The sequence below is a fragment of the Telopea speciosissima genome, chromosome 5 (assembly GCF_018873765.1).
Source record: "Telopea speciosissima isolate NSW1024214 ecotype Mountain lineage chromosome 5, Tspe_v1, whole genome shotgun sequence".
NCBI lineage: Eukaryota > Viridiplantae > Streptophyta > Magnoliopsida > Proteales > Proteaceae > Telopea > Telopea speciosissima.
In genome coordinates this window covers 2,202,203-2,216,589 of record NC_057920.1, presented here as the reverse complement: position 1 = coordinate 2,216,589, position 14,387 = coordinate 2,202,203, and the positions used below count along the sequence as shown (strand labels likewise).

The window sequence follows — 14,387 nt, the reverse complement described above, 5'->3', positions numbered from 1 at the left end:
ATCTGGGTACTTCTCTCAATGGCAGCAAATCTTGATTGGCATTTGTACCAACTGGATGTGAAGAATGCATTCTTACATGATGACCTAGAAGAAGAAGTGTATATGCATCCTCCTCCTGGGTTCAAGCATACTGGTGACAGTGGGAAAGTGTGTCGTCTTAGGAAGGCTCTTTATGGACTCAAACAGTCTCCTAAGGCTTGGTTTGAGAGATTTAGACAAGCTCTCCTGCAAAACGGATATACTCAAAGTCAAGCTGATCACACATTGTTTATACAAAGGAAGGACTGCACTATTACGACTCTCATTGTTTATGTTGATGACATTGTGGTCACGGGAAATAGTGAAGCCGAAATCTCAAAGCTTAAACTTTACTTGTCTCGACAGTTTGAGATCAAGGACCTCGGTCCATTGAAGTATTTCCTGGGGATTGAGGTTTCTAGATCCAAGCAAGGGATCAATGTTTGTCAAAGGAAGTTTGTTCTTGATCTCCTTACAGAGACAGGCTACTTGGGATGTAAACCAGTCTCCTCCCCCATTGAGCAGAATCACAGACTAGGGGAAGATTGTGGTGAACCGCTTGTGGATGCTGAAAACTACCAGAGATTAGTAGGCAAGTTAATCTACCTTTCCCTCACCAGACCTGACATTACCTATACTGTGGGAGTGGTGAGTCAGTTTATGCATGCACCCAAGGTGGGACATCTTGATGCAGTTTACAGGATCCTCAGGTACTTGAAGTCATGTCCTGGAAAGGGTCTTCTCTTTTCTAGGAATGGTAACTTGAGAATTGAAGTATATACAGTTGCAGATTGGGCCGGGTCTATTTCTGATAGAAGGTCCACCTCCAGATACTGTACATTTGTTGGGGGAAACTTAGTCACCTGGAGAAGCAAGAAGCAACCTGTGGTAGCTAGGTCAAGTGCTGAAGCAGAATTTAGGGCCATGGCTCATGGTGTGTGTGAAATCTTGTGGTTGAAGAAACTTGTCCAAGAATTGGGGTTTGAGATGACAGAACCTATGAGTCTATACTGTGACAACAAGGCAGCCTTAAGTATTGCACATAATCCGGTCCAACATGACCGGACAAAGCATGTTGAGGCTGACAGGCACTTCATCAAGGAGAAAATAGAGTCTAAGACTATTTGTACCCCTTTTGTGAAGACAAGTGAACAAGTGGCAGACATATTCACCAAAGGACTTAGTTCTCATTACTTCAGTTTTATGTTAGACAAGCTGGGTATGTATGACATATACCACCCAGCTTGAGGGGGAGTGTTAAGAGTACTTAGTTTCAGGGGTATATTTGTACTTAGACACTTACTTATGTATTTTATGTGCTATTTGTATTAGGCTAAGGGCCTGAGTGTAATTAGATATTCTTCTCAATATAAGGCTGTTTGTCTCAAGTTGAGAGACATAACAGATTACACCAAATCGTGTTTGAACTTTGCCTCCCTTGGAGCTTTTCTCCTCTCTTCTCTTTCTCCTCTAAAACCTAACACCCTCATGTATATATTATTGAATCATAAGATAAACAAAGTACAAAGGACAGAACTACCCATGTACCCCACATCACTGTTCACGACACTGTTCACGTGAATAGTGTCACAGGCCATAAGACCAATTTACCCTGGAAACTCAAAAGTTATTAAAGTTCCATGTAAGTTTTTGGTAGTTCTATTTTGAGAACTATTCATGATTGTCCATGGGCACTTTGGCCATATTATTTGGTAAACTGTGTCATCGTATTATTGGAACTACCTTGTTCTTAAGCTATGGCTTTCTTTACTACACTTCTGATACATGTTCAGTACATTTATCTGTATTCCAGTGTTAGTGTCTGGGAATAGCCATCAAGATAAGCTTTAGCAATATGGCCCGAAATGTCTATCATCTGGTATCTTGGCTGGATTGCAATTTTTTTGGACAATATCCGTATCATCCTTGTTTCATGTGCTAAGCTTCAACCAAAAGCATTACACTAAGCAGCATAATCAATTGGTCAGTTTGGTGAAGATTTGGATGGCAAGGGAAAAGGATTAATACATAGTGGGCCATATGATTGAGTTTGGTTCCAGAATTTTACAGATGGCCAATCCACAAGTTTCACCACTGATTTGGTTGCTGAAACACACAGTTGGAAATCAACGAGATAGTGGGAATGTGGCTGTGATGGACCATAAAATCTGACATGTAGAAAATCCAAGGGGTTACTCTATATATCCAGTGGTAGGTTTGGCTCAAAATGGGTGGCTGAATATGCTAATCTGCTTTGTAAGGGACATTTTCCCATGGATAATTATGGATTCTATTTGGTTATGTAAAATCTTATAAATTATACCAGAGGGATCAGATAATAGGAAATGTAATATTATTGTAGCCATGGCAGGTGTTCTTTTTGCAAACTTTATGTATACAGTAGACCTTATATTTGTGGTAGTTTTTAGTAATCTTGGGCAATTTGAGAGATGGAGGGGGAAAACAAAAGAAAAAGAAGGAATCCATATATTGCACTCTGTAGATTCAAAATGCATCTTGTTTCATATACCAATGGTTTCTAGTTTGCTTGGATAAATATCCTTGGATTCTCATGAGATGGTCCGGAACCATGAAGTGGTAAATGGTAAAATTAGTTAAAGTTCTTCAAATTTGTGAACTAGATTAAATATGCGAGCTGTCCAAATAAATAAAAATTGGCTGCAGCAAAACATATGCCCTTTTTATTTGGATGATGTCTGAGTGGTTCTATGTGATTCATTAACTTGATTAATCAATTCTTTGATTTTGATTGGCTGATATATCAGATGAAAGTATGATACGGGAATTTTCTCCCCCCCCCACCAAAAGGAATTTCCCCCATCTAACGAAGATATCTGAGTGTCTGATACATATTGGTGAAATCTTGGATAATTGGATGCCTATGTTTTCAAGAATACAACAACAACAATTAAACCTTATCCCAACTAAATGGGGTCGGCTACATGGATCCGTGCAAAGACGAAGTATAAACGACAATAATAAAAAGAAAGGAACACCGAAACATCAACAACTCAGCAATATCCCACGGCATTACCTCATCGGGTAAATAAAGTGTGGTCAGCTTGGCTCTGGGCATAGTTGTCACGGCGTCACGGCGATCCAAGTCGGTGGAGGGGTGTCACGTTGATATATCGACATGTCGCCCGCCATGGTGTTGCCATGGCTAGCATGTCGACCATGTTTTATTTTTTATTTTCTCTATTTTTAATGTTTTAATAGATGTATACTCAAGCTATGTTTTATTTTTTCTCTATTGTTTCTCAAGTTTTAAGAAGAAAATTCAGAAATCGAAGAGGGAAAGAAGAAATCAAAAGAAATCGAAGAGGGACAATAGAAATCGAAGAGGGAAAGAAGACAGGAAGAAGAAATCGAAGAAGAATTCGAAGAGGGAAGAAGAAATCGAAGACAGGAAGAAGAAATCGAAGAGGGAAAGAGAGACAGGAAGAAGAAATCAAAGAGGGACGCCATGGCGTAGGTCGCCATGCAACCTTCTCCAGCGCCAGGACGCCATGACAACTATGGCTCTAGGAATACCCATTCTTCAAATTGGTCTGTCTAAACCTCTCAAGCCACGCCTTCGGGGTCTGTTTGAGACCATATAGTGCCTTTTGGAGGAGACACACTTTTCCTTCAGCTAAGGAAAACTTGAAGTCGGGTGGAGTCTGCATGTACACTTCCTCTTCTAGATCATCATGGAGGAATGCGTTCTTCACATCCAACTAATACAATGGCCAATCTTTATTAGCCGCCACAAGTAAGAGAACTCTTATTGAGTTGTGCTTAGTCACAAGAGAAAATGTCTCTTGATAATCAATTCCATATACTTGACGATATCCCTTGGCCCCTGACCTGGCCTTGCATCTCTCAACTGTACCATCTGATCAATACTTGATTGTGTAGAGCCATTTGCATCCAACTGGAACTCTCCCCTTGGGAAGGTCAACCAGTTTCCAAGCATGGTACTAAATCTCGTTTCGTTTCGGTGTTTCGGTCTGACCGAAATTTCCTAGATATCGAAATTTCGTCGAAATCTCGGTCGAAATATGGTATTTTTCTGTGGGTGTAAAATGCCAAAAATGTCCGAGATTTCCGAAAATTTTGAAACGAGATGACCGAAATTATCGAGATTTCCGAAATTTCCGAAACGAGATGACCGGAATTTCCGAAATATTGCATTTTTTCATTTCGGACTTGCGTTTCGTTTCGGACAGGTTGAGATACTTGAAATATTCGATATCTCGACCGAAATTTCGCGAGTTTTAGTACTATGTTTCCAGTATAGTTCTTTTCAAATGCCAGCATTTCCTTAGACATGACTTGCTTCCAGTTGGGGTTAGACATAGCCTCAGTAACATTCTTGGGAATGAGAATGGAGGAAAGAGCAGCAATAAAAGCAACACTTGTGGGAGATAGAGCATTATAGGAGACAAACTGGGCTATGGGGTTAGTACAAGCTCTCTTGCCCTTTCGAATAGCAATGAGAATATCGAACTTAGAGGGAAGAGAAGTATTACCTGACTGAGGAAGGTGAATCTCATGATGTGGATCCAAAGAGGACTCTTGGCAGGTTTTCTTCCTCCAACAGCCTCTTTTGTACACATTTAGCTCCTTTGTATTGTCAGAACTAACCCCTGATTGATCATCAATATCAACAACAACCCCTTCTTTGTATTTTCCAATATCAAGCTAAAATGGATGAATAAGCAAGGAGAGAAGAAAATGGATGGCATCAGTAGCCTCTTCACTCCTATTCTCCCATGAAGAGGATGCTGATGAGGAGCAAAGAAGGGAACAAACTCAAAGAAGGTGACATCTATGGAAAGAAGTTGCAGGTAGAAAGAGGGGTGGTAGCGCTTATAGCCTTTGGAAGAGGATGAATAACCAAGGAAGATGCATTTAAGGGCCTTGGGATTAAGCTTAGTCATAGCAGATTTATTGACATGGGCATAGCAAATGCACCCAAACACCTTAGGAAGAAGAGAAAGCAAAAGTCTGAGGAGACACTGTTTCCAAAGGGGATTTGGAACCAAGAAGTTTAGTGGGCATGCGATTGATTAAAAATGCAGCACTAAGAAGGCATCAGACCAAAAAGTTTTGGGGACATGCATGCCAAATTGGAGACTCTTAGTGACTTCCAACAATGATGATTTTTTCTCTCAGTTACCCCATTCTGTTGGGGTGTGTCAACACAAGCAAGCTGATGGATAATGCCATTGTCAGTAAAAAAGTTTTGGAGTCCACCATACATATACTTCCCCCATTTATCAGAACGAACAATTTTAATTAGAGTACCAAATTGAGTACAAATCAGCTAATAAAATTTTTTAAAGGCATTGTAGACTTCACTCTTTTGTTTCATCAGAAAAGTCAAAGTGGACCGGGAATAGTCATCATAATGTAGTTCTAGATTGAAATGAGACCAACTAGAAGTCATTAACCAAGATCTGCCATGAACAGGTAGTTCAAATAGGTCAAAATAGGTGAAAATTGTGAAATTAGGGTTATGGTTTGAGGGGACCTAGGGTTTGATGGTAGGTTTAGTTCAAGTTGATATAGGGGAGTCTATCAGTGAAGGTTATGTTAAGTTTTAATGCAGGGAAGTGTGCTGGAATGAATAGGCAGCAAGGTGCAGGTTAGGGTTTCGGGTTTTGAAAAGAGAAAAGATGGGTTTGTAGGGTTTATGATGGGAATCTTGGTAGAGGTGGATTGAGTATTCCTAGGGCTGAGAGGGAAATTCGATCCAAGTTTGAGAGATTACTGATGGCTGGTTTGGTCTATGGAGATTTTAGGATTTGGGAATGATGTTTAGAGATGGAGGGATGCTAGGGTTTGGGTGGTTTAGAAGGTTAGAAGTAGAAGGGGGATGCTTCAATTCAAAGTTGTTGCAGAAAATCCTTGGCAGCAACTTGAATACTTGAGTGAATAAAAATCAGATATTGAACTTGAACTTGAAGGAGAGCTTAAAAAGAACCACCTGGGCTTCACACTGCAAGGTGTCAATTGGATCAAACACCAATCCCACCAGCCTTGATCAAACACAAGACAAAAATCTACAATGGAGAAAAAAGATATATCAACCGACCAACTAAACTTTGATAACTACCCTATCCACAGGGTCACCGTCCTTACTCTTCAAGTATGTGTTGGGCTCCAGAGGGGTATCGGCAGGTTTACACCCAAGCATCCCTGTATCACTCAAAAGGTTAAGAGTATATTTTCTCTGGGAAAGAGATATGCCCTTGGTTGAATGGGCAACCTCTATTCCCAAGAAATATCGTAGTCGACCCAAATCTTTGACTTCAAATTCTGTGCCCAGATAAGTCTTCAACTTCTGAATTTCTTGTGCATTACTTCCTGTGATCATTGTGTCATCCACATAGACAACCAAAATTGTGATATGTTGTCCCACCCTTTAACAAACAACGTGTGGTCAACATTGCTTTGCTTATAGCCATTAGCAATCATGGCTTTATGGAATCGACCAAACCAGGCCCTTGGTGATTGTTTTAGGCCATATAAGGCCTTTTTCAACTTGCACACTTTTCCCTGAGTATCTGGAGTAGCAAAACACGGAGGTATCTCCAGATAAACATCTTCTTTCAATTCTCCATGCAAGAAGGCATTCTTGACATCGAGCTGTTGGAGATTCCAACCTTGATTTACAACACAAGAAATAATCACTCTTACTGTGTTCATCTTTGCCACAGGGGCAAAGGTCTCTTAGTAGTCAATTCCATGGGTTTGGGTGAAATCTTTCGCAACCAGCCTTGCCTTGTATCTCTCTACTGACCCATCTGATTTGTGCTTCACCACAAAGACCCATTTGCAACCAACGGGTTTCTTTCCTGGTGGAAAAACCTTCAAATCCTAGATTTTATTTTTCTTCAGGGCATGCATTTCTTCACTCATTGCCTCCTTCCATTTCTGTTCGGCTATTGCTTCCTGCCAATTGTTAGGAATAGAAACGGAGGATAACGAAGAAACAAAAGCATGGAATGAATGAGTTAGAGAATTATAAGAAACGAAATTGGAAATCGGGTGGTGAGTAAAACTCCGCTTAGGTTTTCGAATAGCAATGGGTAAATCAAGACTAGGATCAAGAATAGGCTTACCAGAGTGATGACTAGGAGCAGGACTTGGAGCACGTATTGATTGTGTGGGAGTAGTGGTGGTGGTCTCTTTGTGCCAAGTTCCACGAGGAGGGAAGTATGTTCCACGAGAGAACGTCTTCAACTCTTTTGATTCTCTAGACTCCCCTTGGACTATAGGCTGCCCATTTTTTCCTTGCTCTTGTTCCTGACTAGTAATCCGATCCTCTAATTCAACAGACATATCCTCTATGGTAGGAACATTTACATCCAGGGAAGCAATCAAAGGTACATCTTCATCACTTGGGATCTCCCCTTGAAGAGGTACCGGCGGTGCAAAATAGGCTTCAGACTCCCGAAAGACCACATCCATGGTCACAAACCATTTCTTAGTAGGAGGATTAATGTAGCTCTAAATAGGAGAAGGATCCTATTAGAGGCCAAGCAACAGGATCTCAAAGGGGGCTGCTGGTTCGAATGGACAAAATTAGGGTTTTTAGGTCAATTTCTAGGGTTAGGCTTGGGGGAATGGGGTAATTCTTATATGGTTTCAATAGGCAGGTTTTAGGGAGTCTAATAATGTAGGTTTGGATGATGTTTAACTAAAAAATTGAATTTCAGAAAATTAGGGTTAGGGTTTTGGGTTTTAGAATTTAGGCTGAAATTAGGGTTTCTAATGGGAGTTTAGGGCAGGGCTTTAGGTCGAGTATAGGGGACATTGGGAGGGAGGTTCGACCCAAGTTTGGGCTGGTTCTAATGGATAGAATAGGCTGTGGGAATTTTAGGGCTTGTGGAGCTTTAATAGGGAAGAGGGAAATTGTTGGTTGAACCGTGGGTCAGAGAGAGGAAATAAAATAACTAGAATGGCTTGTATTAATGAGAGAAAGGCCCCTCTATTTATAATAAAGGGCAAATTACAAATAATAGAAGCTAGGCGATGTGAGACTAAAACCCACATAGCCAACATAAGCTAATAACACTTAACATAAAATTAACCCCAAAAGGACCAAAATACCCCCACGGTATTCTGTTGTACATTATTCTAACACTCCCCCTCAAGCTGGATTATACAAATACTAAAGAAAGAAGATCCAGCTTGGACTAAAGTAAAAAACTCTCTCCATAACAATGCTAACACTCCCCCTCAAGTTGGTGCATACAAGGTACTAATGCCCAACTTGAATAAAATAGGAAAAGACAAGGTGTAGCAAACTCCAGTTTCAAGGTGAATGCTGCTCCCAAATAGACCTTCAAGAACTTGAAAAGAATAGACCTTCAAACTTGGACAGACTTGATCAGCAAAAAGGCATCTCTCACCAATCTTTGTCCAATAATGAATCTCTGTATTATAATCTTGAAGATAAGTAACTAGGGTAGCCGGCAAATGGGTCAAGCAGCAGTAAAGATCAAGCAGCGGAAAAAACCAACCAAACTGTAGGATCTCATATGGGCAGGCAATACCCAAACATCTTCAAAACTTTAAGGCCAACCTCCCCCTTATGACAAACTTTAACCCAAAGTAGAAACCCATTGGCAGTGGTGAAACCTCTGACCTTCTATGTTTTGCACCAAGTGTCCCTGCATGTTCTGCTCTCTGCAATGGCTGCAGGTATACTGTATATAATCCCCCCCTCACGTGTAGTGCACGTGGACATAAGAGAGATGATTGTAGAGATAGGGCAAAACACAACATTCCAGAATTTTTAAATGGCTATCAAGTGGAACGGAAAAAGAAGAAATGGTAAAGAAGAGAATACCATTAACTTCCAAGGTGGTTATGGGGAATGCCAAAGGTATGTTTTGGGAGGTGGTGAAGGAAAAACAGCAGTGGGATAATGAAGTAGGAGTAATGTATGCAACATATAAAGTTCCAACCATCTTCCATCGATCAAACAAACACTTTTGATGGAAACTCCTGCAGGGGAGAAACTCCTAACTCCAATATTCAAATCTGATAAGTAGACAGATCTGATTTGAAGGAAGGAAAGGCTCCAATCTTCAAGGCTTGATCAATCTTCAAACAAGGAGGAACAAGTGTGCGAAAAACTCCGAGGTATAAACTCCCACATGCTAAACAATACTAACGAAGATATCTGGACAGAAATTAATAGATATAGCCTCAACAAAACTCGATCAGATCTGAATCAGTAATAATGCTAGGATTCAAGATCCAGAGTGTGCCGGATATGAACCAGAAAAGCTCCACATAACTGAATAGGTTCGTAGGTGCAGCCAATAACCGTGGAACACACTGTTGTAGTCCCAAATAAGCTAATCTCCAGGGTAGCAGATCCGAGTCTTCCATGACGAAAGAAATTCGATCTCCAATAATAGGAAACTCAGTCACAATCATAGGGCAGCAGTAGTCCACATAAAGGCAGCAGTAACACATCAACTAGTCATGCTTACAGAAGCCAATCAATAACACCAGCCAGGTAGGTAGTAAAGCTCAAAAAAACCAGCAAATAGAAGATAAAGAACCAGACAAATCCATAGCTAGTTGAAGCAGCCAGCCATATAGGAATAAAGAAAAACAGGTTGATAATTGAAGAAACCAAACCAACAGAATGAACTGTAATTTTTGCAAAAAAACCTGACAAACGATGTTGAATAATGAGTTGAATACTCCTCTGTTGTTGATAAAACTCTCCTAAAAAATTCTGTAATAGTGGACTACCCTAACCCTTAGATCGATTATAGTCAGGGTTTTGTAAAAAAACCTAAAAGTAAAGGTCGATTGTAGGGAAGGGGGCTTCAACAAAGTGATGATGACTTGTCAGAGGTGATGTCTTCTGGTAATAGATGCTGACCACCACTGCTGGAATGGATCTCCAGTTCGAATAACCAATCTCCTTGGTAATTGAGACTTGATCTTCACGTGGGAGAAACACCAAAAAATTGCAGAAATATAAGGCAGCAACTATCATGTGCAGTAGACCTTCTTCAAGCCAAAAATAGTTGAAGTAGAATGTCCTTCTTGATGGTAGAAACATCAACACAAAACTCCAATAACAGCAAACAATCCTAACCCTAAAATCGATATGGGTCGAAAAGAAGGATCGATTGGGGTTAGGGGTCTTCAAACACTTGGAAAGAGGCAAATACTGAGGTCGAGTGGTCTCTGTAGGTGGAGTAATCATCCCTAAAAAAAAGGCAGCAAGAATTCAAACTTGTAACCCTAATATCGATTTGAGTTAGGGTTTTAACAGGAAACCATAAAAGGCATGATGTAAAGATTTTGCTGTAGGGACAGATCCAACCATCAGATTGTGTTCAAACTGAGGTCGATTAGGGCTTGGATTAGTTGGAAATTATCCCTGAAATATTGGTTGCATCTGACAAGGGAAACCTCAAAATCGATTGGAGTCGGGGTTTTTCAAATCGATTTGGGGATTTAGGCTGGAAAACAAATAATAAAAGATGGAGATAAAGAAAAAGGGAAGTTAGGTTTAGGAATAGGGTAGAATATGGCTGGAAAAAGGTTGCATAGGGTGTTCCTAAATTAGAGGATCAGGTTCATAGAGATCTGATCTCAAAGAAGGGAAACTCCAAATTGCAGATGAGGCTCCAGCAGGTTTTTTTTTAATAAAAAACGATAGAAGAGAAAGGGGGGCAGCAACTAAGTCATCGATATTATGCTTACCTCATTAGTGCTGCCCCTGTTTTTGGGCTGAAAAGAAGAAGAACAGGAGTAGGAGAAAAACCGAGAAAAGGGAGAAGAAGGGAGAGATCGATTGGAGGAGAAGAAGGGAGAAATAGGGTTTTTTTCTCTCTCTAACCTAGATCAGACCAGCTCTGATGCCATATTGGTTGAACAGTGGGTCAGAGAGAGGAAATAAAATAACTAGAATGACTTGTATTAATGAGAGAAAAGCCCCTCTATTTATAATAGAGGGGAAGTTACAAATAATAGAAGCTAGGCGATGTGGGACTAAAACCCACATAGCCGACATAGGCTAATAACACTTAATAACATAAAATTAACCCCAAAAGGACCAGAATAACCCCCACGGTATTCTGGTGTACATTATTCTAACAGAAATTTACAGGTTTAATGGCTGAATGATGATGGATTGATGGGGGATTTAAAGGGAGGGTCTGAGATGGCTTTTAATGATAGAAAACTGAGAATTAATATAGGACAGATGTGAGAAAAATAAAATAAAACAAAGGGGATCGATTGAGGGAAGGGATTAGAGGACTAGGAGAACAAATTTGTGAACAAGTTGCAGCAGAAATCCATTGGCAGCAACTTGGACAGAAGTGAAGGATAGAACCACCTTCGAATTGAGATCCTCCCGGCCGTCATGACGCAAGGAGTCACAGGAGATCCACCTGCCCTTCTTCCTTGATAGAACCACAAGGCAAACACTCACAAGGAGCAGCAGCAGCAACTATGGCAGCAGAAAACACTTCAATGATTTGGGAGACTAACTCTCTTCTGTTTTTTTATTCATATATATAATAATAGGGCCAAAGGCCAACCACGATTCAGCCTTGGAATATGATTCCTTGGCTGAATCAAATTACAATTCTAAACCCCTTAAAAGATCGTGGGAGGTAGGAAATCCTAATCTAAAACAAAAAACTTAAAAGATTCCTAAACTACCCTTCTAAAATCATGGAAGGGAGAATTCTAACTTAAAACAGCTGATTTAAAAGAAGATTCCCTACTAGCCAATAGGATTTAAGAACCTATTAGCCAATAGGAGCACTTCACTTAAATTAGACCAATTGAACCAATTGGATGCAACCAATTTAAACCGGTTCAATTTAAAAAAACAGAAAATAAAGCTAAGTATAGAAAATCTAAGTAAACTACTAAGTAATTAACCAAGTATGGGGACCAAGGGCCAACCCTAACTAACTACTCAATGGGCCCCACATGGGAGTAGAGCTTGTTCCTCTTCTTCCTCTTGATGTGGCCCTTTGATGCTGCATCAATTCTCCCCGTCTTGAAAACATTCATCTCCGATGAATGGCTGGAGATCATAGAATGGTCTTCAAAATCAGAATCAAGTTTTTTGAGTTCATCTTCAGCGGGTGGCTCGAACTTGTAGGCGGGCAGCAGCCTCTTGAATCAATCATGAATACCTCTTGCATCAGCACCCTTGTCTTCAAAGTAAGCAGCCACATCATCATCATCATCGGCAGGATAAGCTTCGAAGCCCTTTTCTTCATCATCATCGTGGGTTTCTTCCTTGGCAGCCACGTTGATGTTCTATATATCTGTCCCGGTCTTCTCTATCTCTGTCTCTGTAACCTCTGTTTCGATCTCTGTATTCCCGGGAAGGCTCACGGGTACCTCTGGTTCTGTCCCGACAATCTCTGTAATGATCTGTCATCTCTGAGTTTGTCTCTGTAATCTCTGGGTTCTTCTCTGTGAACTCTGTACCCATCTCTGTGATCTCTGGGTTCATCTCTGTGAACTCTATATCCATCTCTGTGATCTTTGTAATCATCTCTGTCAGACAGCCTCTGTACCACTGAATTGAGTTGATACCTGTCTTCAGCAGCAATTATGGTAGCAGAAAACACTTCAACGATTTGGGAGACTAACTCTCTTCTGTTTTTTTATTCATATATATAATAATAGGGCCAAAGGCCAACCACGATTCAGCCTTGGAATATGATTCCTTGGCTGAATCAAATTACAATTCTAAACCCCTTCAAAAATCGTGGGAGGGAGGAAATCCTAATCTAAAACAAAAAACTTAAAAGATTCCTAAACTACCCTTCTAAAATCGTGGAAGGGAGAATTCTAACTTAAAACAGCGGATTTAAAAGAAGATTCCCTACTAGTCAATAGGATTTAAGAACCTATTAGCCAATAGGAGCACTTCACTTAAATTAGACCAATTGAACCAATTGGATGCAACCAATTTAAACCGCTTCAATTTAAAAAAACAGAAAATAAAGCTAAGTATAGAAAATCTAAGTAAACTACTAAGTAATTAACCAAGTATGGGGACCAAGGGCCAACCCTAACTAACTACTCAATGGGCCCCACATGGGAGTGGGGCTTGTTCCTCTTCTTCCTCTTGATGTGGCCCTTTGATGCTGCATCAAGGATGATAACACTTATACTCTTTCTGGGTAGCTGAATATCCAAGAAAAATACACCCAAGACCTTTGGGGTCAAATTTTCCATGAAGATGGTGGTTTCGGGCGAAGACCACACAACCAAAGATTTTTGGAGGGACAACAAACGTAGATGATCCCATTAAAACATCCAAAGGGTAGCGGGCAGCTAAGACACGTGAAGGAAGCCGGTTGATCAGGTATGTGGCGGCAAGAATGGCATCGCCCCAGAAACGAGGAGGAACAGTCATGGTAAACATAAGCGAGCAAGCAACCTCCAACAAGTGTCTGTTCTTTTGTTCAGCCACACCATTCTGAGTTGGAGTATCGATGCAGGATGTCTGATGTATAATACCATGAGAGTCCAAATAGTTGCGAAAAGCCCCATCTATGTATTCCTTACCGTTGTCAGGCCGTAAAATTTTCACCTTTGCATCAAATTGAGTTTGAACCATCTTGTAAAATAGATGGAAACACGTAAAAACATCACTCTTGTTGTGCATCAAATATACCAATGTAGTGTGACTATAACAATCAATAAATGTAACAAACCATCTAAAACCAGAAGTAAAAACACATTGGGCTGGTCCCTACATCTCAGAATGCATTAAACCAAAAGCAGTCACACTTCTTCTATCAGAAACAGGGTAAACATTCCTAGTTTGCTTTGCCAGAGTGCAAGCATCACAAGAAAAAGTGTAGGGATTACATTGTTTGAAAAACTAGGATATAAAGTAGATAAAACACTCAATGGTGGATACCCCAAATGGCGATGCCACTTATTTACTTCAAGTAATGCAGAGGTAGAATCAGAAGAGAAGGCCTGTAATGTTAATGCTGCCGGCGAGCTGTCAAGCACAAACAAACCACCAACCACCTTACCACATGCAATCGTACGGCCCGTTACCAAGTCTTGGAACAAACAATGATTGGAAAAAAAAGTTACTTTGCAGTTTAAGTCCCTAGTTAAACTACTAATGGATAACAAATCAGTAGAGAACTTAGGAACATGTAATACAGAAGAAAGACAAAGAGAAGAGGTGCACTGAATAGATCCCTTGCCCGAGATTGGAGAAAGAGACCCATCAACAATACAAGCTTTATTATGGCCAGGTAAAGGAGAATATTTGAAAAAAAAGGGAGGAAGAACTTGTCATATGGTCGGTTGCACCAGAGTCA

The 14,387-nt window shown here is 40.4% G+C and overlaps 1 protein-coding gene across 1 annotated transcript in view; it reads left to right on the top strand.

The window, feature by feature from the left end:
• LOC122662606 (ADP-ribosylation factor-like protein 8a) overlaps nucleotides 1-14,387 on the top strand; it is a 33,958-nt gene that overhangs the window by 15,772 nt on the left and 3,799 nt on the right. The window lies entirely within an intron of this gene.